At 41.8% G+C, this 25,443-nt stretch overlaps 1 long non-coding RNA gene across 1 annotated transcript; it reads left to right on the forward strand.

Annotated features, from left to right (window-relative positions):
- Nucleotides 1-385: 385 nt before the first annotated feature.
- On the forward strand, nt 386-24,681 carry LOC115336933. Its single transcript, XR_003921993.2, has 5 exons — nt 386-509; nt 16,528-16,612; nt 18,830-18,890; nt 20,677-20,857; nt 22,328-24,681. It is a non-coding gene; the product is annotated as an uncharacterized LOC115336933 (long non-coding RNA).
- Nucleotides 24,682-25,443: the final 762 nt, after the last annotated feature.

Here is a 25,443-nt window from a genome sequence, read left to right on the forward strand (position 1 = left end):
CTGCCTTTTTTGGGTCAGCACGAGGTACAATCTACGATCGGAAAATGCATCTGTCACAGAGGAATATAAACTGTCAGCTAAAGAAATCTCCACAGAAGTCAGACAGTCAGAAGACTTACTACAGTCCCTGAGTTTATGTTAAATAATTCATATGCTAACACTTTCCGCCGGTAGCCGTCACAGGGAAATCCCAAGCTGAATTTAACAAACAAAACAAAACTTTCCGCTCCTCCCTTCTCCCTCCAAATGGCCCGTGGCCAGACCCGCTCGCTTGCGATTGCTGGCAAAGCCGGGCGGGCTGGGAACGGTCTGCGACCGGCATCGCCTTCTGCCAACGCCATGGAGGAGCCCGTGCTGGCGCACAAGCGTGATGCCTCCACGTCACCCCGTCCCAGGGCGATGGAAAGTTAATGGAAATATTTGGCCAACGGAACTCTTTGCTCCACTGAAATCACCTGCTGTATCGCATGGATGTGCAAAGCCACATCGTTTCTGCCCCGGCCTCTGTGGTAGGTGGCTGCGGGGTCATTGGTTGGGTTGTCGTTAGCTGGGATCCAGTAGTGTCTACATCTGAAGATTGCCTTTAAATCACTGTTGTGGGCTGTGCTACCAGGTGATATCACATCAGAGAGGCTCCCGGGTCCTTTTTCTTGATGTGTGAGTGAGCTTAGAGTTCTGAGAAAACCAGCAAAGGCACGGCTGACTTTGTCTTTTGCAAGGAGGAGATTTTTATATTTGTTTTATATAGGGCACACAGTTGCTCTAGGAACCGATACTCTTTTTGGGTTGTTTCCTACATGATAGGATTGTTCTGCACGCTGCCTGACCATTGTATGTCTAGACTAGTCTGTAGGTGGAAAGAAAGGAGTTATTTTAAGAATAAACCTCCCTCCTTTGGTGATTTTTCCTCTTCTGTACAGCTAATCAACCAAGTCTGATCCATCGGTTACTGTCTGATAGAGGGGAAGAGGCTAATGGTAGAGGAAGAGGCAACTTTTAAAAATGTTAATTAAATTTAAAAGGATATTGTTGTTAACACTGCAAGAGCATAAAGGATTAGTACTCTACATCTTGGAAATGTTAAAATACAGATGAAAATTTATGGGAATATATATGTGTATATAAATAATGATAAATCTAATAGCTGCTCATTAACTTCTGTGGCTTTATATCAAGCTCAGAAAGAGATCATAAACTAATATGGGATCTTCCAGTAAAGGATAAGATTAACCTACCAAATTCTTTGCCTGCTAACTTAATGTGTCAAGCTGAGAAAACTAGAAACAAAACAGTGCCCTTCACGACGCAGTGTCCTTTATTGACATTTTTCTTTACTTTTCGTCTTCTTTTGACTAAGCTAGAGCCTTACAGCCTTTTTCCCCATCTGGCATAAAATGATATCAGACCCACTGCATGCAATGATATATGCTTCTGCCTTCAGTCAAGAGAAAGTACATCACTATTTTATTGGATGCAGGTCTCAAGAGCTCATGAACTCAACAAACACCCCTATAAATTACTGGAAAGCCACACCAAAGTGTAACAACAATAAACTAGAAATGGCCTAAGTGGCTTTGCTTCAGCCAGACCTTCAAATACCACTCTGTAGGAGATTCCCATGCTGCTTCCTTACTCGTTGCAGCTATTACCACCCTCTATACAACCAGACGTATTAGGTCACGTGCAACAAACCGCTCGTGGCTTCCCTGTCAAGAAACAGCTTAAAAAGAGTTACTTAAAAAATAATAGCGGCTACTACCAAACAAACTTTCTGTAGTGTAACATTTCTTTAATTGCAGCTATTTCTAGTATGCTGAGGAAATATGCTAAATGATTTGCTTTGCAAACTGACATCCCATACAGGAGTTAGGTGGTGTGGTGGTGGAGACGAGCAAGTTTACCTTGCTAATGACTTCACTCCAAAGGTGAAAGTGCAGTTCATCACTAATGTCCACCCCCTTCTGGATTTCTTTGCCAAGATTAGCAGAGTAGAGGTTAATTTAATGCTGATCCTGCTGTTCAAAGCATTTCTGATGTGAGCACATGTCCAATAGCCAGTAGAAATTCAACCGAGTGCATTAACTCATGTCACATTTTCTACCAAGCAGCCGTTATCTGGTGTTGATTTCCAGTCACTCCAGACTGGAGGCAGATTTAAACCAACTATCTCAATTGGAAAACTATTCATCGAGGAGTATGCTAGTGACCAGACTGCCAAAACTTCACTTTTGGGGATTTCCAGTGTGCTCGCTTCACCCACTAAACTGAAACTAAAAGCCTTCTCCACCTCCTCCCTGACATGGTTTTGAACAGCAAGAAAGTTATCACTGAATTATCTGGAAACCATCCCTTTTAAATGGCTTCTTGCACCTGACTTCTTCTGAAAGCTCTGATACCTGTTGCTTAGAAATACTCGGTTTCTAAAGTTAATGGTGTCTGATGTTTGTATCTGCAGAGTCTCTGGGAAGGAATTTATAGCTTGTTTGGTGCGGACTTCTACGTCTTCCCATATTAGACTATTCCACAGTCTTTCCACTGAGAAGTTATTTTGATTTTTATCCTCTTTCTCTTAATTTCAACCCATTATCTTAGTTATTTCCCCCTTGGGTAATTTTGTTCCTCCCTGGGTGTTTGCGCTGTTCAGACATTTGCAACAGGCTCTCTCTCCCCCCTCAGATGTTGCTCAGCCCTGCTGTGCATATTGACGGTTGTTCTTGTAAAACTTTCCTTGTAAATCAACCCCTCCAGCTCTCTAATCATTTTTGTTGCACTTCTCTGAACTCCCTCCAGTTTGTCTTCATCTCGCTGGTAATAACTTTGCCTATGTGTCATTTGGCATTTTCTCCTTATCACATTCCAGCAGAGCATCAAACCTTTTGCCCTGTTGCTGCGTGCTGTTGTCAGGTAGACTGGACTTGAGTGATTGACGTAATCCCTTAATTTGCCGGAGGGGCAGTTTTAGATTTTTGTAAACCGGTAAATTGGTGATTTGAGCCAAATATGATGCTGAGGAGGGGGGTTATTCACTCATCTTGTCTAAACAAAACTGGAGCTGATTTTGTGGATTTAAATCCAGGGAGCTCCTGGGTATTTTTCCCTGCCGTTTCTGATGTTGGAATAAAACATCAGTGCTAATTTGATGGCTTTCCAAGGAGAAATCGAAATTCAGAGGAACAAATCCTCCTTGTTGCCAGGCCTGGGCAGCTTCATTTTTGTCAGCGGAGCCAGAGTTTCAGGAGAGAAGAAACAATCCCCGCACTATCCCAGCTCTCCAGTCTTGCCCCCAGCCATTCCCCCGAGGCACAGCCCAAGAGGGAATAGTCCCTCCTGGAAGACGTGCCCTTGCCATTCTCTGCCTTAGACTAACAGGTCTCCGTTGGCTTCCACCTCCTGCTCTCATCCGAGTTTTACATTCTGCCATGTTTATACTCTGACTTTTTTTTTGAAGGCTGCCTTGTTTTATTCATAGAAAACAATCCCGCTCCTGAGCAGATCTTGTCCCAGGGGTCAGGGAGCCGGAGGGGTTTACCGCCTACCCCGCGAACCTCCTGTTGTATCATCGAGCATGTTTTAATGTGCAGCAGAGTTGATTCAGTTTCACTGTCATTTCTGAGCAACGTGCCTGTCTGAAGATGTCCTATAGCTTGAATATCCCTTCCATGTTGAGAGCTTGCAGGCTCCCTACTAAGGTTTTAAAAAGACTGAATTCTCCGAGCGAAAGGTCCCTGTGACAAAAGATTGCCTACCTTTCCCATGATTACATTCCCAAAGGTGAATGCCAATGTGTCAACAGAAGGAAATATTTCTCCTGCTTTCTTCAATAATTTATTGGCGTTCACAGCTTTCCCCTTCATGATGACTGCTCCTGCAGCTCTAAGAATATCAGCTCCGCTGAGAGATTGAAATTTACTTGTCACAGCTCTCCCAGGCAGTTATGAACGGCATGGTGCAGGCAGGCTCCTGATTAACAAAATTAGAGAGAGGACGGGGAGCAAGAATGCAGCCACCCCACCCTGGAAAACTTTAAAGGCCAACCTAAATTCAGATGTGCCATTTTGCAGATAGACAATTTTATCTGAAAAAAAAAATTAAAAAATGGGCTGAACCCATTCTTAGATCCAACTGCCTCCCAGCGCTGAGGTGTAGGAGGAATGGACTCATCATCTCCATGAAGCCCTGTGTGGGATGAATTGCTTATTTCAGTGAGAGCAGCATCTGCCTCAACCCATTCATCTCCCAGCTTTTGAAAGAAGAAATGCCCCGATAGGGCTGAGTTTGTCAGAGTTAGTGACTCCCAATGGGTCACACTCAATTTTGTGACCCAGATCCCAAATTAGCAATCATGGAGGAGAGAGCGAGCCATTTATTGAAATGCATAATTCATTACTAGAAGATGCTTGGATGCAATCTTGAAAATGGTCTTATAAGTGCCTGCTTAGAGTAAATAACCAGGATTAACTCAAATTACCTTTTTCCTTTTTTCAATATCCAGTTACAACATAGACCTTGAGCTCAGAAGCCTCATACTTATTCCCGCCCTGTACCTGGGCTAACATGTCCTGCCTTTCATGATAACAGCCCATTGCCATTAGCTAATTAGCTCACAGCTGGCCAGAAAGAAGCCAGAGCAGAAGAGCCCAGGTCAGCCTATGCTCATCTCCATTGACCAGCCCAAAGCTGCAATCCAGCTGCTGCAGCACTAATGAAAAAGTCGTAGCCAGCACTCACTGCAAATGAATGTTCCTGTGGCACATCAGAAATGAAATCAATGAGCTTTAAGTTAACGTCACAGCAGGTCAATTGTATTTATCAGTTTGGCTTCTGTATTTTTGTCTATATGTGTTTTCCCAAGAAAAAGATGGGGTTTTAGTTAAAAAAGCACTTGCAGAATTTTTTGTTGTACTGAAAGAGTGTGTTCTGAGGGTAATATTAAGGGAGAAAGGAGGTTGATTGCTTGTTCTGGTTTGTACTTTTGTTTTCTTCTGTCTTCTTGTATGAAGGCAAGGAGAAAATAGCTTCTTAAAGAGGTCTGCATTTAGTTTAAACAGATGAAACCCGGAATTGATTTAAACGTATTTATGTGGTTATATATCAAGTTCTCCAAAAAGTCAATCACAAACAGTTTTGGAAAACCTTTTTTTCATGAAACACAAACTAAAATAACATTTGTAGAAGATACTGTCTCCTAAAAGGAAAGATTTCCCTGTTACCTTAAGCTGTCCATCCTTAACACCCCCCTGTCTCCTCCGTGCTTCCCACACTCTTCACCGCCCACTTCCATTCCAGGCTCCACCTGTCAAAGTGCCGAATATTTTAAATTAGCATTACATGAAAACCAGATGTCCTCTTCCATTAAACACATTGCAAGTCTGCAACAGTCCTTTTGCTGCTTTGAATTGCAGCTAGCTCCTCTCCTTCCCTAAAAAAAAATATTTTTAAAAATAAGGCAAAACAAAAGTTAATTTTTGGTCAATAAAAACATTTCATAACAATAAATAGAAATGTTTCAGTTTGTTTTAAAAACATTCACACATTTTAAAATGCTGCTATAGAATAACAGTGAGTGTCTTTGTGAAAAGTTACCTTGAAGGAATAAAACATGCCTCCTGCTCTGAAAATTTGAGACTAGATTGCCTGCACATTATTGAAAAGATGTATTTCATTTTTAAGTGCTTCATCAACATGTCATTATACTGACCTCAAGTTTTCTATCGAAAAACAGCATTTTGGTCTAACCAGTTCTACATATCACATCTAAGACTAAAATACCTTCCTTAAAGAGTTTTCTGACTCAGGATCCTACGGGGGATGAGGGACATGCACCGCATAGCTCACCCTTAACGGTACGATGAATGCTGAAGAGGCACAGATTGTCCTTGCTTGTTGTAGACAACTGCCTCAACAACTTTGCCGTGGTCAGTCACCTGGTGGTACAGGGCATGTCAGAAGGAATGAATCCTTGAGGACCAGCCAGCTTCCCATTTTCTGTATCGTGGAGTGGCCAGCCACAGATGGGAGCTGTGATAGCCCCTTCTGCAGAGCCACAAGGGGAGAGACCCAAACCCAAGACCCACGTTGTCCCTCTGGAAGGGCTGAACTGCTCTGGAGGAGTGTGCACGCTCTAGAGGACCCGACCGTAACTTGCTGGGAGGAAAAGCAGTCTTTCTGACAGGGAACAGATTTTTCGGGGACATTTCTTGCCTGGGAAACCACTTCCCAACCCAGACGGAGACCAGCAGCTCTTTCTCATCACTGCTTAGTCTCAGGTTGTAAACCCTTATGCTTCAGGGCTTGAGCTAGCCTCTAATTAATGAAGTTGAGGAATAAACTTCCCTGTAGGCCATTTATTCCATATCTGCCTTCTGCAGGGTTTCTTGCGCTCGCCTCTGAAGCAGCTACCAGGGGCCACTGCAGGGTAAACACCAGGCAGTGGCTCCGTCCCTTATCTGGTCAAATACGAAGCTCTGGATCCCACAGTCCCTACCCCAGTCTCCCTTTGTGGAAGCCCCAATAATTTGCGTTACAATGTCCACTTCACACCTGCTACAGAGATAACAAATCATTACCTGCTTTTCTTTTCTTCTGTTTTGGTTTGTTTGTCTGGCTTTTTCTTTCTTTCTTTCTTTTTCTTTTTTTTTTTTTTTCTTTTTCATAAGAAAAGCCAGGCACATTAAATTGGACACGGACAAGTAAACCAGTTTGTAATGATATGTCGGACTTCCTGTAGCAAGAGTAGGTAATTTGGCTCCATTCTGAATTTAGATTTTTAATTTTCCTCTGTCACAGAAAGGATTTTTCAGTAGAGAATTTGGATGCACAATAGCTGCGGGCGTTTAATCTGCAGAGTTGCTCCTGAGGATACACACTGTAGCATCTACTGTCTTTGGTTTGCATCCAGAGAGAGAAGGCGGAGGTGAATTTGGAAGGCATCCAAAGAAAGAAAGAAAAGAAAGTGGTGTTGCTAATTTCACACATTTCTGTAGCTGGAGTGTGTGTCTCGCGGGCAGCAGGCTGCCGTTAATGTCCCCATGGCCTAGGGAGGTCCCTTGGCATTTAACCTCAGCTATCCCGCTTATTCCATAAACACACGACTTCAATTTCCAAAATGTCCGGTTAAAAATGAATTCTTCGAAGAGGTACAGGGTAAGGAAATGTTTCAATAAGTATGTAACATCCACTTTCTTCATCTGTTTTATTATTTAGATGCAGAGAAATGTCTTATAGCATTTGAGCCCCCTATTTCCCTGGGTTTAAAATGAGAACGAACCTCTCATCTCTTGTGTTCCCTAGTTAGAAACCTGCAAGTGAAGAGCTACTCCCTAAAAGCTAAGCAAATGTTTCCATGAACAGACTCAAGACAAGACAGAAATTGGCCGAGCCTCACTTCCAGGCTGTTTCATGCATCGTGCAAGGCAAATTGAGGGGACACAAGCTCTCAGAGCCACCTCTGAAAATCTAGGACTCCCTCTAAGCTTTACACTGATTGTGCAGAGTCTTCCTAGAAGTCTTGTGGTATATGGAGAGCAGACTGGCAAAGGGGCTGTTATTCTCAACCCATTTTTGCAGATGAGAGACTGAAGTCCAACCAGATCTAGCGAAGACAGCATCATCCAACCCATGGATCCCCTTGGCTCCCAGCTGGCCTTTACGCTAGATATTATTCCTGTTGCAGCAGAGTCAGCAGAAGAGGTTGCACGCCTACAGCCTGGCACTGCAACACAAACCACCCTTGCGAAGGATTAAGCTGAGATGCTGGGATGCGAGCTAGAGAGGCTGACGTAGGGGCACACGTCCCCTCGTGGCTCTGGGCAGCACCAAGAGGCAAATCTGTAGCTGAGAAAGGGGTGGACGGGCTTAAATCACAGCACAGCATTTGTCAAGAGCACCTCTGTCAAAGCTGTAAGCTGCAAGCAGATTAAGCAGCTTGCCCAAGGCCGCGGAAGAAAGCTGTGTCAGCACTGAACCAAAAGCAGATTCCAGCCCCGAGCTTCATCCACAAGGTTCCACCTAGGGAGGCAAATCTGAGCTGCGCAGTGCCAACTTGAGCACGGCTTTACCGTTCCCGTTTTTACAAACCACACAGAAACGCCGAGGCAAAGGAGGTGAAGTGATTTATGCAGGGTCTTACAGAGAAGAGCACCCTGATTCCAGAGCTCCTGCTCCAAAATATTTGCCTGTGCCCCTTTAAGCCTTGTAATGAGCCTGTCTTTACTTCTGCCTTTTGTTACTGCTTACAAAAAAAAAGAAAGCGCGCTCACTTTTCTCTTGAAACTTATTTCTCTTCAACAGCGGTGGCCCCAAAATTACTGCTAATTTCCTGCAAGGGATTTGTTCTTTGAAACATACTGTATGGCACTTTTCATTTTCCTCTCTTTTCTTCTTCTTTTTTTTTTTTTTCTTCTATCTGAGACTGGCACTGAGTCTGTTGAGAACATGTAAGTGTAGTTGCTTTTGAATGCTGCAAGGTAAATGCTGAAAATGACAGCTTAAATGGAATCATTAAAGCAGATGTAAGTATTATCTGAATGCTTCTGAAGTCTCCTATGCACAGCAATAGCGTCTTTATTTTCTCTCCTGATGCATGCACCTTTTTAAAGAGAGCTGACAACCTATTATTTCTTACTTTCTCCCCATTTTGAAGCCTGAACTTAAGGACTATGTTCGTATCTTAAAGCTATAACCCGTTTGCCAGGAAACGTCTGAAAATCCAACCAAAATAGAGGCATGGTGCAACAGTGACTATGATATATAACTACTCATTTTAGGTTACTAAGCAAAAGGAAATGCATAGCAAAATGTTAACCACTGGCTTAAAGGTAATAAAGCAGCGTGCTCCTTATTCTGATTAGACAAAGCGCACAGATTTGGAGGCTGCCATGGACTTCCCCAGTTTTAAACTTTGATTCCCAGTTAAGGTGGGATCCCTCTCCCTTTGCTACCCACTATGCAATAGGGCAACTAGTCACAGCTGCTTTAGCTCTTCCTATAAGCAAGGTAGAGAGAGTAATTTCCATAAGATGGTCCGTATCGCTTCCCTCAGGACGGGGTGAGTCACCAGAAGGTCCTTCTGTCCTCTAAGGAAGGGAGAAGGAACCTACAGAGGAAGCTCATATGACCATCCTAGACTAGATGCCAATCCTTCAAACGGTTAAGGCTAGGTGACATGAATCACACGCGCTGATTTTTTGCTTGCTACAAGCCCAGGAGCTGGCACCGTTGCCAGCTGAGCTAATCTACTCTGAGCATTGAACTAACCATTGGCACTGCAGCTCTGCTAAAGAACGACTGTCCAGGGTGTACTGCAGCCCTCAGTTGCTCTGCACTGGAGCAGCACCAAGTCACAAGCTCAGGCGAGATGATAGATGGGCTATTTTGGCTTCAGAAATTCTGCCATCTCTTCTTCCCTTGAGTCTGAGCTCACGCCTGTACATTGGCCAGACGGGAGCTCCTCTGATGAGCTCTTAGCCCATCTCTTTGCTCACACTTGTGAGGCCCAACAGCAAGCTGAAGGCACAGGCTAACTCCTTTTCCAGGTGGTCCGGGTCACCCCAGGGAGACATATGGTCTCTTGTCTGCATCTGGATGAAGTAAATGCCATTTTATGGTTGTCCTGGTTTCAGCTGGGATAGAGTTAACTGTCTTCCTAGTAGCTGGTATAATGCTATGTTTTGGGTTCAGTATGAGAAGAATGTTGATAACACACTGATGTTTTCAGTTGTTGCTAGTAGTGTTTAGTCTAAAGTCAAGGATTTTTCAGCTTCTCATGCCCAGCCAGCGAGAAAGCTGGAGGGGCACAAGAAGTTGGCACAGGACACAGCCAGGACAGCTGGCCCAAACTGGCCGACAGGGTATTCCATACCATGGGATGTCACATCTAGTATAGGAACTGGGAAGTGGGGGCGGGGAATCGCCACTGGGGGACTAACTGGGTGTCAGTTGGCGGGTGGTGAGCATCATTTGTACATTCCAATCCTTTCATTATTGCTGTTGTCATTTTATTAGTGTTATCATTATCATTAGTAGTTTCTTCTTTTCTGTTCTATTAAACCGTTCTTATCTCAAGCCATGGGTTTTGCTTCTTTTCCCAATTATCCCCCCCATCCCACTGGGTGGGGGGAAGTGAGTGAGCGGCTGCGTGGTGTTTAGTTGCTGGCTGGGGTTAAACCACAACAAAGGTGTTTAATCTAAACAGTGCAACTGAACACCGGTCTGGAAAGCCTATCACAGTGTTAGTATGGCATCAAACCTCAGCCCCGAAGTGGCTACATTAGCCCTGTACCACACGCACTAGTCCTAATTCAGGGTACATGTGGTACAGATCTGTGGAATGAAGCGTGTCTGACTGTGCAGGTATCTGGTTAATGCCATTCGGTATTAAAGCCTAGGACAACAGACAGAAATAACAAATTAAACACCCAGATTTACAAACTGAAAGGAACAGTAGATAACAACATCAATAGCAGTGACCCAAGCTCTCAGATCACTGAATGATGGGCCATTGAAAGGACCACTCGAAGCCTTGAGGAGGGTCAGCCAGAACTTTGTAACTGGTGAGAAGAGGAAAAGAAGATTGCCGTGGGTCTCATGGGACAGAGCAAACTTCCTCTGGGATATTTGAGGGGACTTGTGGGACTGTGTAATACTTGCCATGCAATGTTTGAAGGTGCCCCCACAGCTCTCTGGGTCACTTTTGGATTGGCCCTGACTCTTTAGCTTTGGGATAACAAATCCTTTTTCCCATTTACTTCTGAGAAGCCCCAAGCAAGTTCTTTCTTGTGACCAGACATGGATATTTTATGGTTGCTGGTCTTTCTTGGGACTTACTAGACCCATGCTTATCTCCCTGGCTTTCCAGAAAGCCCTTGCATAGCTTTGTTACTGCACAGATCAGGTAAGATACATCTTTAGGTGTTTTGCCAAAGGGTGCCAGGCCATGAAACTCTACTGCTGAGTTAATTTTTTGACATTCAGACAGCCTGAAACTTGAGATTACAGCAACGTATAAGTTTCATTTATGTCATGCTTGGAAAGGATTTTGTTTGCTTGCTTGCTTGCTTGTTGTTTTCCAACAAAACAAAAAAGGGGGGCTGCAAAAGTAAGCTGAAATTCTGCCGGTTATGGATTATGTGGGGACCCATGCAGGCCTATGTTTGACATTTTTGATATGCTCTGTAAGCACTGGATCTGCACCTAAGGAACTGGTCAGACGGAGAGGCTACATCTCTATTTACTGAAGCCAGCAGGTCCTAGGAGCAGAACTGGCTTGGTCGTGGCCCTGCACATCTATATTGTCCTTGTAGAGTCAGATATAAGTATATATAGATATCTGATTCATAACCTATCCTGCGCCTCACTGGAGGCATCGGTTTAGTACCTGGGTGGCCTTGATTTTATTATTAGTGCTTCCACTGGCCTGCTGCTCAGCAGTAGGTAAATGAGGTCATCGCTTTGTGACTCCATTCCCTTTTGCAAAATGTAGATAAAAACTCTTTTAATCCTGCTGATGAAAGGTGGTATGATGAATAGCATTCTTACCAGTCTTGCCTTCCTTATAGTAGGGGTCTTTGTGAATCCATTCTATTAACAGCTCTAAGGACCATAGAAATCCCTATATAAATTAAACACAAAACCTTGGCAGTGCCATGAAACTGCAATTAGAAAATGAAAAAGCTATAGTTTTCAGAGTAACAATAGACTTGCCCACATTGCATATCGTGCATAGATTTAAGTATGCATTTAATAGTCTGACTGGTAATAAAAATATTATATAGATACAATATGTTTGAATTATTATTGCTACGCTGGAAGAACGGCACTGTTTCTGTACCCTGGCTCTTGTGTGTTTAAATTTGTAACTTCACTGTTACACTCTCAGACTTGTTTGCATTCAATTTCTTTGAGCTTTCTAAATTAGATATGTACGTGATGCTCTGTGTTAAAACTAAATCAATTGATTCTTAATAGTCATGTGGTGTTAATATTAAGCCAATTAGGCTCAAATTAACACACACATTTATTTAAGCAAGGCCCTGATCTTGTAAAGGACTTAAACATGTATTTCGAACTTTGGTTTAACAAAGTTCCTAAGTATATCAGCAATATAAACCCTGCAAGACATAGTTCAGCTGCCTAAGTTAATTACTGAAGCAAACTTGAAGCGGCATCACAGCGAAGCTATATGAAAAAGTGCCATCTCAGGGAAAAAAAAAAAAAAAGGAAAAGGAAAAGGAAAAAATAAAGCTTTCACAAACTCCTTTGGTAGCTCCAGGTTCAGACCACCAGATGTACATATCTATGGGATAGGTGTCTACCCTAGGGTTTCTTCTCAGAGATCTAGTAGGTAGAGGCACACCAAGAGTGATTCAGCTCATCATGAAGTAGACGTTTACCAGGTGATCAGATGAACATCTCTGGTTTTCACTGCTTACATCTCCTCTGACTCCAGTGAGAGCTCAGACACGAAGCTCACACGCATACTGCTACCTGCAGACACAGCTGCCCATAGACTCATTGAGGTATCCAAACTGGGAGCTGAGCCATGCCTGTCACTAGAGAAGGATACAGTGGAAATTCCTTCCGAGGAACCTAAGATATTTGCACACATGCAAATCCTAACTATTCAGCTGGAAGCAGTATAGGTGAAGAGGCTCTGCCTATTCCTAACTACACATGTGTTTACGTGTGCTATTAAATTTGTGCTCAGTGGCTTTCATTTTAGTGTGACTAACATTTCTAGAAGATTAGTATTCATATGTTCTTCTCCTATCACTTTTCCAAAATACTGTCTCCCTCTTTGGCTGGATGCTGCCAAAACTTTCAGCATCGAGATATACACTGTTTACTCTTTTCTTTAAATTTTTGCAGCCACAGACTTAGACATACAATCAAGATACGTTAGCTTAACAAATTGCTACCCATCTGCCAGTGTGGCTGTTCACATGCTAAAAGCTGCCTATCCACATGCATGCTCTTAGCCTTCTCCAGTCATGAGATTATGTGAGATGGCTTAACACTGCTTAACATTGCGTTAAGAAGGGTTACTAGGGTGTAGTACATCTTTAATTCCCTCAAATACAATCATTTTTCTAAACCTAGATGCTGGTCGTGGAAGTTTTCTATGGCGTGCCTCCGTGAGTGCACAAGCAGCGGTACACAAAGACACAAACCTGAGAGGTGAAGAAAAATGAAGCGGAGGGGCAGATTTGCCCAGGGTCTGCAGAGGCAGAGCTTGTCTCTGCAGTCTATTTGCACAGCAATCCGCAGCTGGAGATCGGTACAGGCAGGGCAGCAAGATCTCCTGCTACCTGTGTTTTTTGTCTTCTCCGGCTGTGGAAGTCTTCAGGGAAGTAATAGGGCCATATACTGGCCCAACTGTTTGTGGTCAAGAATTTGTGCCCTCGGAAACAAGCGGTGCATAGCCCTGTTTTATGATCAATAGAATGAATGGGGTAATTCATCCAAATTCATTCCCAAAGTAATTCTGCTGCAGCCTGCGGAGAACTACTATGGATGCATTTAGCCCATAATCTTCCTCCATCAAGATATGACTATACCCTCCAGTGGGCAATAAAGTGCTTTGGGGCATCTAATTGAAAGTGTGACAGTTTTACACTGTTGGGAAGCAGCAGTTGTGGGTGGCATGTGCTCTGCTGGCATCTGAGGGTAAATACAGCAGGATATGTGGCAGTCTACAACTGGGAGCTACATTATGCATGTGCTGGGAACAGCAAGCCAGTGCCACAATGCAATTATAGCTTTAAACCGTGCCCAGTGTGTCTGTTCGGCAGCAGTAGACAGACAGCTCCAAATCATTATTTTTTTTCTGCTTACTTAGCTTCTGGTGATTAGGTTCCTGTTTTGCAATTGTGGTGACTAAACCAATTAAGGTGCAATTTAAAGAAGGAACTCATAAATACTGTACAAAGGTAGTATTGACATATCTAAACTTTATGAAAAAAAAAAAAAGGCGGGGGGGGGGGGGGGAAGGAGGCTAGGTTTCCAAACTGAGCAATCCATCTTAGAAGACTGCTACGTGCAGTAACTTCTGCAGTATGAATAAATATGCATAATCAAAAAGGGAGCACAGCTCGCTTCTCTCTATTGCTCATTTGATATACCTCTTCATGTCATATCCACTTTCACATAAACAACACAATAATAAAACATCTGCATTGCTAAATAACACTACTGTGTTCTAATTCCTCTGGAATGACATGAATAAGAACATCCTACTCCTGTTTATTAGAATTTATTGATGACATGAGTGTGTAAAGCAGCAGAAGGCATAATTAATCCTGGTACAGCCCCAAGTTACACGTCCAAACTTGACAAGGTTCACTCTTGACTTGCATTACTTTCCCTTGTTGCATGATAACATCAGGGACTTTGACAACATACAGATGTCCTGCTAAAGGAGTGGCAGGGAGGCAGTTTGCTCCTTGGTTCCAGCTTTTGCAGATGCAAAGGGTGGGTTATGGCTCAGCGAGGAATGATGGGAAAATTGGTAAAAAAGAAAATAAGCAGCCCCTTGCTTGAGACAGCAAACAGCACGCTAATGAAGCTTACAGATGATGTTCAATTGGGAGGAGTAGTGAGCCCCGTCAGGGTAGAGCAATAATATCGGCAGGTTTAGAGAAATTAGAAATAAGAGAAGAAAATAACAAAATTAGATCAATCTTAGGGAAGACAATTTGAAACACAAAGGCAGCTGGAAGGAAAAGCTGAAAGCAAGCCGTAATGTTGAAATAAGTCTAAAGGGGATAATGGATGAGGAAATAAAGATTGTTTGCAATGTAAGGTGGCAACGAAAACAGTGGCATATCTAGAAATCTAACCCCCGGGTTGGTTCACCTTATCCATCCCTCTCCCAAGCCACAGGACATAGGAATCTCTTACAGCTCCAAGCTACACAGTTTGGGATTTGAGGTGCAAAAGCACTAGTGTACTTAAGTACATCTTTAGATGCTGAAGCCTGTGATTGTGGATGCTCAGGACTTCTTTCCCGACCTTCAAGGCACCGGCATGTCACCAGACCTCTAAGGATACAGCCCTCAGGCCCCCGATCAAACGTGCTCCTCTTCAAGGTCCCACACCCTCCCTAATTTTATACACCAGACTTTCCACTGTGCCCATGGGGACCAAGCTGTGAGGCATACACCCGATGGATGGGAGCATGAACAAAACACAAGTCCATATGTATTCTCCAGAGTGCTAGCTACAATACTTGCTAGGGAAGAGAAGGACAAAATTCAATGATTTCTTCTTCACCTGATGGGTTTGAACCCACAACTCTGAGAAAAGTGCCTTAGCTACTGGAGATGAATGGTCTGGAAGGGAAACTTTATAATTCTCTTCCATTGCTTTTTGTATAAAATAAATCAAATTCTGAACACCTCCATATCAGAAAGCACCCAAGCCACAGCCAACTCAGGCTGCTTCTTTTCACCCTTTCTCCACCGTATTCTGTAAAACATTCCTTCTCCCTTCTTGGCTTGGAAAGACCAACGCAAGGCTACTCCTACAGCCCAACAATTAGAACATTTTCCTCCTTGGAGAACCTGGAAACTGCTTCCGAGGGGAATGGATACCTTAACTCCTAAGCTATTGAGCAATCAAGGCGCCTCCTTGTTGCTGCATTTTACTGGAGATGACTGGGCTGCATTGGTTGGCTAGACCCAGAGGAAAGTCCTTGGCTCAGAAACCCAGGCAGGGTGCCGTTTTCAAGGATGATATGTGTTTAGGTCCCATCTCTTGCTTCAGTGATTCCTTTGCTTTTCCCTTTGCTTTGCACATGAAATTGAGGCACCAGAGCAAGAGTGCTGTGGACTTCCCCCAGCAGCTTTCTCAGATGCTGCAAAGCTGAAATGTTGTGGTACTGAACAATTTTATGGTGCAAGTTGTAAAAGCTTATGTTACTAGTTCTGACAGCTCCTGGCTCCAGCCTTTGTGATGACCAAGACAGCAATTGCTGCACAAAGATAATATATCAGGAAGAAGTATATATCTATATCTTCTGTATCTATACATACAAGTCGGGGGGACAGCCACAACTGAGACTGTAGGTTCACTCTTGGGCATGGGCTTTCAAAAAGATTTTTGAAAACTAGAGGGAATTTAGAGAAAAGCAGAGAGCTGGAGGAGTTGAATTATGAGTGAAAATAAACCAGAGCTTAAAGTATGTATCTTCTCTAAATTATGTTTAAAGAACAAGAAAAAAATCCCATGTGTATACCCCTAGGTCCCCAGGAGATCTGTCCAAACACCTATTTTTTCTTTCTTTTTTTTTTTTTTTTAATCTCTGTACCTTCTTTTCCCCTGCTTCTGCAAAGAAGTGCAGAGAACAACTTTGAACACCTTGAATCATAAATGTATTGATTTCAAAGCCTTGTGTGCTGATTAATATCTGCCTGCCCACGAGCCACTTTATTCATATGGGATTCGTATGGGAGATTTCACAAATTTAACAAGGGTGCTTCTCAGATTCTTCTTGTCTCTTATGAAACATTATTTTAACATTTTTGTTTCCAGGGAACTCATCTGCTAAAGCTGCAGCACCTATCTTTCCTCCCCTTGACAAAATGTTAGCAAGATTTTGAAGCACACAATTAAAAAGGTGAGAATATACTCCTTATCAGGTCATTGATACACTCTATGTGTTTCGAAATGTTGTTTAATGTTTCCTGGTGTCTGTCTGCTTCTGAAATGGTGATACTAAGGCTTGCATACTCAGAAATTCAGAATAATAGTTTCTATTTTGGTGAAATATTTTAAGATCTTTGCCTGGAAGCACCAGCAGATACTGAGCAGTGTTGCTATTTGGCAAAGAAACTCACCTGCCAAGTAATATCAAATTCAGAAAAAAAGCCAAGCTCGCAACAGGTGCACATGTTCGCTTCAGGATAAATACGTTACGGTCACAGGAGCATCATGCAGCAGATAGTGCATTTTCTTATTGTGTGCATTCAAACTAAAGCCAAATTTGCATTTTGTTTCCCTGTGAGATCTTGCTTTCAGCTTTTCTTATGAGCAGTGGACTGATTAAGGATATGCCTAGAAATAGTTCATCAGTTTATAAAGAAATATGTACCAACATCTTTATATTTTCATGTGCCACAAAATGCCAAAGCCAGGGCCATGAAAATGGTCAAGGGGCTGGAGAACCTCCCCTGTGAGGACAGGCTGAGAGAGTTGGGGTTGTTCAGCCTGGAGAAGGGAAGGCTCTGGGGAGACCTTCCAGCAGCCTTCCAGTACCTAAAGGAGCCTACAGGAAAAATGGGGAGGGACTCTTTATCAGGGAGTGTGGTGGTAGGACAAGGGGTAATGGTTTTAAACTAAAAAAGGGTAGATTTAGATTAGATGTAAGGAAAAAATTCTTCACTGTGAGGGTGATGAGACACTGGAAGAGGTTGCCCAGAGAAGTTGTGGATGCCCCATCCCTGGAAGTGTTCAAGGCCAGGTTGGATGGGGCTTTGAGCAACCTGGTCTAGTGGAAGGTGTCCCTGCCCATGGCAGGGGGGTTGGAACTAGATGATCTTTAAGGTCCCTTCCAACCCAAACTAATCTATGATTCTATGAAATACACCTTGTTCCTCCATTGGTGTTTGATTCAATACAGATAGAATTGGTCCATTTTTAGGCTAGAAAAGCCTAAAGAGAAGATCTAACTGGTTGAAAATATAGTAGCATGTGTCTTTGCTTGGGAAGTCTCACACAGGAGTAGCACAACAGGACAGAGTGGGAGTATTTAAACCTTTAGACCCAAAGTTTCAGTGCAGCCTCTAGTATTGTCATCAGCAAATTCATTTTCTTGCAAATTCACTGGTGAAACCCTTCACTCTCTTGTGTGCTCTACCATTGCAATATCTGGGTTTTGTCAGAGTCTATAAAGTCTTCGGGGATTCTCCCAGTTAATCAGAAACATAGATGCAAGATGTCTTCACACATCCTAGAGCATACGGAATCTACCAGAAAGTGTTCTAGAGTCCACACTGCCTGGGCTGTCCTTAAAGTTCATGAGGATTTTGGTATTTTGGGGGTTGGAAAATATTTACATTTAACTTTTTAACCCCTCCTACAGACACTTTCTGAAAGTGAGGGGGAAACAGTGGACTTAAATTTTTTTTACAGATGTGGTTCCTTAACCTCTACTTTATTCCTCTCTGGTTTACTTTCAACATTAATTTATAAATGTGCTTTAGTTCCAGCATGAGACCTTCATATTCCTGTTCAGGATCTGGAAAGGTCCACATTTGATCTTCCTTGTCATTTTGCAGGAAAGGGATATCGTGTTGCAGAAAATCAACCAAGCAACCAACTGTATCATATACTAAGAGCAGGCAAACATCCAGTGGCACAGGCAGTAATCTACTCCTGCTTGAATAGTACTTTTGGACATATATAATGTTAGGTCCGGTTTTCCAACACGAACTTTTAATGGCTCATGTTTGAGCATGAAAGTCAGTCACAGAGCACCTTTTCTAGTTTCAGGCAAAAAAACCAACAGGTGGAATCAGTCTCCTGGTCTTGCTGCCATGCGGTATTGCTAGGTGGCAAGGAGAAACGCTCCCTCCTGCCCATAACCAGAGTTGCTTCTGTTTCTGTTTTGGAGGGTTTTGTCATGTTGTACAAATAGCTGATGGCGGGTATGAGTTCAGTTCCTTGTCCTTGTATAGACTTCTGCAAGCAAAGTGAGGCCTGACCCAGGAAAAGGATGAACAAATTTCCAGGCAGCTTCTGCAGAATTTAGGTATCTGTCTCTGACACTGATGCAAAAGCATCCTTCTAACAGCTCAGTTGTAGGAGAACTTGCAAGCACCTCTATTTTCCCCAGTGAAGTACCAAGCAACCTTGGAAGAAGACACTTGAGACTCACCATCCAAGAGCTACAACTGGTAAGCAACAACCTCATACATTGCTCTTTCTAACCTGCAATCTTTGCATTGTACCTATGCAACAGTTCAGCCTCAAAAGCAAAGCCTACCTTTGGGATGCAAAAGATATGGACATAGATGATGGGGACTATGGGGATTATGTTGGTGCAGTGACCAGCCTTTCAGAAGTGTTTTGCTCAAGTCACAGAAGATATAGAATTTCAGTCTCCCCCATGGCTCCACAATTGTCTAATGGCTTCTTCAGATTTTTCCCTGCTTATCAAGTCATTTGCTGTAAAATCACTTCATTGTAAGGAGAGCTGAGATTTGCCCAGTTAAGATCCTTAATTCCCTTTCTGGATTTGACCAGATAAAGATCTCTTGGCACCTGTCACTACAACAGGAATTTTATTACTTCCTTGGTCCTATTCTTTGTTTGACTCATTTAAAATATGAGCTTTCATGGGAAGGGACCGGTTTTTATTTTGTGTTTGAAACTTCATCTTCCCTTGAGTCTCTGGCTCTGGTCTTCGGTGATACTAAAGAATGATGAGAAATAGAAAGGCAAATGTCTTTTTAAGACAAAATTTCCTGCTCCTCCCCATTCTGAAATCCATAGATCTCACTTTGCATAGCATTTTCATAAACAGAGAAAACTCTCTATAGCAATGAAATAAAATTAAGATACAGTAGTGCCCCGCAGAACACCCATCATACTTTCAAAATAGACCATTCACTTACTGTAAAGGTTATTTCAAGCCAAGAATCCATTTATTTGAATGTATTTCCATTTTAATCAATATCCTTTAGAAATGGCCTCTTTCTTAGTCATGTAAGGTGAATTGATATAATTTTAAGGACATGTATTTCTTTTCTAAATGTTCTTATATGGCAAGGACATATGTGAGATTGGATTTTCACCTCTGGTAGATATGAGTCAACAGCACTTTCTTTATGTTAGTGCAACAAGAAGATGAGTGCCAGAGGCAAGAGTTTCAGAAGAGAAGATGTTTCTACAGCACCCGAACACTGAGGTGACAATCCCTCGTTTGTAATCCCAGGAGATCTCTTAGCAGCTCTGCGAAACCTTACTTTCCTTCTGAAAGCCTGAGCCACATTCCACCAAAACCAACTGAAAGACTTCCATTAACTTCAACAGATTTTCAATCATGGTCTTATCCAAAATGAGTGCTTTCTTTTAATGTGTGAATAGGATGTAATTACCTTTCATTACATCAAATGTAGCAGAAGATGGGCAAGTAGGTTTTTTTGCTTGGGCTTGTACATTTTTGTAACATTTGCAAAATGCTGACTTATGCACACAGTTACTCTTGAAACACAATTACTCATATATAAATCTGCATTTGTGTTTAAATGTCACTGGTAACAAGAACGCTTCTGGTAACAAATTTGTTTATCAAATATACATCAGAAAATGGCACATTAAATAACAAAACGTTTAATAAAAGGTATGCTCAGCATTTTTACAGCCAGCCTGGGCCTCGTCCAACAAACCCTGATGTTAAAAGAAACGCTATCATTAATGTCTAAGGATCTGGATTAAACCCATAATGGGAAATTCTCAGATTTTTGCTTTCTTTACACTTTTGAAGTACTGTTTTTCACTCTGGGACCAGACTGTATGCTTCTACGTACTGAGCTCACAGACGGAAGTCAAGGGAAGGACTCCTGTGGGTTTCAGGGGAGTCTGAAGAGTCTTCCCTTCAAAAAGTGATAGCACTACTGATTTTTTTTTTATTATTATTTTTTTATCTGAGAGACATCTGAAACTCATTATCATGTTTAGATTTCAGGGGCATTATTAGTTTGATGACAAGGAATGCTCAAGGATGACAAGGATGATCAAAGTTATGAAACAACTCTTATGTAAAGAACAGCAAAGAAGACTGGGACTCAGCCTGAGGAAAAAAAATAATGTGGGAAGATACGCTACTGGTCTTAAAATCAGGGATGATGACATGGCAAAGGTAAGTAGAGAAAGACTTCATTTTTCTTTCTAAGACTAGAATTGAGAAGTAACAAGTGAGGCTACCAGATGCCAGGCGCAAAGTAAATAATAGCAGGGGAGGCTAAACCAGCCTCGGAGTTGCTTATGTGTCTTCCCTGACTGCAAAGGGAACCAAAGGTCTGACTGCGGTTACCTGATTAAAGGAGGCTAATGACATCTGAGATGCACTAAGGTATCTGAGACATCCATATGGAACCATCCACACAAGACCTATAGAAGAGCCGTACCTCTCTGGAGTGGCACTGGAGGGTGGAGGAAGATCCTGGAGCATTTCCAAAGGTGCTGGAAGTGGGCCTAAAGCACTATACTTTGAAATTAGTCACCTTGTGCTATAGTTTCTCAAGATTCTGGGTCTGCTGGAAAAAACTGGGTGTGAATTCCTGGTTTGCACTCTTTGTCATTTCTGGGTGGCACATCACTGCCCTTCAGGTGCATTGGGGTATCCATGAAGCCACTCTCTAATACGGGTAACAAAACCAGGAAAAAACAGGTGGGTGCAGAGAATTTGGCAGCATGCAAAATCAGCACGACAGAGAGGTGATTTTTACCTCTGTTTACAGCATTGGTGAGATTGATATCAGAACACATTTGAAAAGATACTGAAAAATTGTCAAGGATGCAGTGAAGAGCCAGAAAAAAATATTAGAGAGTTTAGAGAAATGCCTTGCAGTGAGAGATTTAAGCAGCTCATTCTGTCTAGCATATCAAAGATGTATTTTAGTATAACCTGAAAGTCAAAACTGAATGATTCAAAATGGTAAAGTCAAAAAGCAACGGCTTTGTTAGGAGGCCTAACCCTCCGTCTTGATGTGACAATGCATCTTAACACAATTACAATGATTTATTTGTAGACTGGGACAAAGTTACACAGCCCTTTCCTAAATTTGAAGAATTGTTTATAAATATGTTTATATACGTGATGCTTAAGGAATAATAAATATGTAATTCTTGGTTTAGAAGAATTGCTATTATTTTATTAAATGTTCTATTGAATGAGTGGTCGGGGTAATTACAGAAATTCACAGGCAATTTCTGTTTCCTCCCAGAGAGTTGAAAAGAAGAAAACTCGTTTTTGTCACGGAATGTTATTAAATGATTTTTCCTAGGAACTCATAGACAGAAAATGTATAGAATCTGGTTTCCAAGGCCACAGGAACCGACTGAGCTTTCTTTTCTCTCCTGTATCTCCGCTCATGAAATTCACACGGAAAACAATTGTAAAATTTCTTGAAAAGTTTTATCAATGTTATTAAAAGGGTTTCAAGACATTCAGATGCTTTCCTGTAACAGTAAGGAAAACATGGATAATTGCTCTTCTCCATTACCCTCTGAGCCTTGCTTATCCACAGCATCCCTGCAGTAGTATGGTGTCTCTCTGGCTCCTCATCATCATATGCTCATTAGTCATTAACCAACTGCATCTCCACAGGTGGGGACCAGCAGCAAAAGCAATGCCCTGGTATGAACGGCTCCCATGAAACGTGACTCCAGCTCTCCTCGCTGTAAGACAACTCTGATGACAGAGGGAGCATCAAGTCAATCCGCCACCGCGTAGCATACCGCATTCACATCGCAGCTTTTTAATTTCTTGTAGACAGATAGAAATGAAAATTAAGTCTACTGGCACTCTTCAAGTGGCTAGAAGCAAGCCAAGTCAGATGCACAAGCTGTATAGCCATGCTAGCACGCAGTCTTTCCCAAGCCATGAGCTCGTACCAGATGATAGAGCCCAGTGCCACATGAACCACCATCTGCCCCGCTTAGTGGATGCGTGAAATGAGCTTGTGTCTGCTTGCACTTGGCTACGTAAATATATTTGCTTATTTGGAAATGGGTTGTATTCAAATGTACGTTTCAAATAACAGACACATGATGTAATTGCTATATAAATAGGAAGGTGGTTTACACACAAATATAGCAGTGCTATTAGAGGTGATCATTAGTTACTAATATAAGAAGTTATTTGAACATTAGCATATTGTTATTCATAGCAGAATTCATTATGCATTTTGTATGTAAGTTGTAGCTTCCTTAATAAACTTAGAATAAAGAATCTCTGTTCTGTAGATTGCTAAAGAAGGACAATAACATTAGTGATTATTAAGGTCTGAAATTTTCTAACAATTATCTATATTTAGAAAGACTATTTGAAAAAAAAAAAGAAGACATGGGAGTATTTTGACCTATTTCAAATAGAATTTCCACTCATATTAAAAACTGATGAAATGAAATAGACAGAAAATAAAATGGAAAGAATAGAAGAAAGCATTAAAACTCTAAAGATATGCTGAATGTGTCCTCCCAAAGAGCAAAAGCAATTAATTCCCTATTACATGTGCCTTAAAGGATTATATATTCATAAACTGACAACTCGGAAAGGACTATCCCATCAAGATGCCAAACCAATCAACTATGACAGAAGCTCATATTTAAATCCCCCTTATCCAAAAAGAGGTATGTCACTCCACCAGTGAAACTGTACAAGGGGAGACTACAAACCTTTCTGACTCCAGCCAACAATAAACTCTACTCCCACCTTTCCAATGTCTTTCAGCTCAATACTTTCTCATCTCACACCTTTTCTCTGATTTTTCCAACATTTAAAAAAAGAGCAAGGAGATGAAGAAGGCTTGACAAAGCACCAAGAAAGAGCTATTTTCTTGCGTGATGTCGCTTCTAGGCCAAGATCAAGGCCAGTTTTGCCCTGCAGCCACAGCTCTGTGTGATTCATGTCATCGTGCCTAAACTAGGGTTAAACTCACTGGCTTCGATGCTTCCAGGGATACAGCCATGGCAGCACTAAATTAAACATGGATCACTAAAGTCGTGTGAGATGCTGAAATAAGCCCAGGTCAAGCTGTACACTCTCCAGGTGTGAGTAAGCTTCTTTAAAGGTAACTTGGAGATACATATGTATACATGACATGTACAACCACAGTCATATCCCAAGCCACCAACTTCATGGATATCAGGAAACTTACCAAAGTTATCAAAGTTTACTTGAGATTTTTTTTTTTTTTTTTACTTTCCTGTGTGATGCAATAAATGGAATATTGTAATTTAATTTATTTTCACTGTTTCCAATTAGATTCCAAATGATTTCAAGTACGGCAGCTAAAAGAAAACAAGCTCGTTTGGGTTAATGCTGACAAATAATGGAATTTAATTGTGATTTAAGATTCCCAATGTTCATTGATCGCTCCATTCAAAACAGTCCTTGAATAACCTCTTTTAAATTACGGAGTTTGAATACTTCCTTTAGTTTTCTAGGACTGCACTTAGGGCACTTACCTCCATTAATTTCTGATTGTTTAGGTTTTTCTTTACCTACTCTTTTATAAGACTCTTGGTCATCTATAAATTATCTCGGTTACATATAAGACATTGAAACTTCCCTGATTTGGGGAGCAACATACACTGATGGCAGCCTAGATAAGAACATCTGCAGGCGTTTACGCAGTGTCAAGCTTCCTGAAACAGTTTGGCAGAGAGGCTGGCCAAAGAGGCCAGAAAAACTTGTTTGTGCAGGAAAGTGAACTCAGACTAAGGTGAAACATGAGGTTGCAGGTCAATGGCTACTTCTGAGTAGCTCCCTGTCTTCTGAAATAAATGGGTCTGTTTGGTTTTATTTCCTTTCAAAGTGAGGTTCGTTAAGTGAAAAAAACCAAACGTGTACGTGGAGAGAAACCCTTGCAAAGTGAAAATTCTGTTAGTTGCTTGTTTTCTGTTGTACTCGGCTTTTCGTTACTTTTCTTCAATTAAAAATGAAATTCTCTTTGTAAATTCCAGTAATTCTTCTGCAGTCATTCCTTGTAGCTTTCTCAAGACATATCAAAGGACCCCATTTCCCTAATACAGGGACATTCATGTCTGAATTGGCTTTGGAGAAACAGGCTCAGGCCCTACCACCTTTTGTTACTTTAAACTCTCTGCTTTACAAATCCTGAAGACAAGATTACTTGGCGCTCCACAGCTCTCTCCTACCGCATTGCAAAAATGAAATGTTTCAATATTCTTGAAATGAAACATTCTGACATTATCAAAATGCAAGGAGAAGATTGAAATTATTCATTTGGACTTACTCCCATAAAAATGTCACTGAAATCAGCACATTTTCACAACATGTTTTTATTTGGGCAAAGCGGCTTTTTTTTTTCCCCCCCTTGGAAAATGATTTCATTAAAAACAAATGACCAGTTCTAATTACAACTCACTGAGCCTTTGCTCCAAAAGTCAAAGCCATTAAAACAGCACTTAGTCTGTATGTACTGGGAGACAGATTCTCCCTTACAGGTTGCTATGAAAAACAAGTTTCTCCCCTGCAGAAGAGCTGATATTTGATGTCCCTGGGACTGCAAGCTAAATTCATCTCTTGCCTTTAAGTGGTGTCCCCAATTTAAAAAAAAAAAAAAAATTTCAAAAATTTAATAAACAAGTCAAAGGCAAAAGGCGAAGGGCACATCCCAACCGTTTGAAGAAAATTATCATTGACTTCTGAGTTTAGTTCTGGAAATGGAAAGCAGGAGCTATAAAGCCACGTCTGCA

Source organism: Aquila chrysaetos, chromosome Z, assembly GCF_900496995.4.
Source record: "Aquila chrysaetos chrysaetos chromosome Z, bAquChr1.4, whole genome shotgun sequence".
Classification (NCBI taxonomy): domain Eukaryota; kingdom Metazoa; phylum Chordata; class Aves; order Accipitriformes; family Accipitridae; genus Aquila; species Aquila chrysaetos.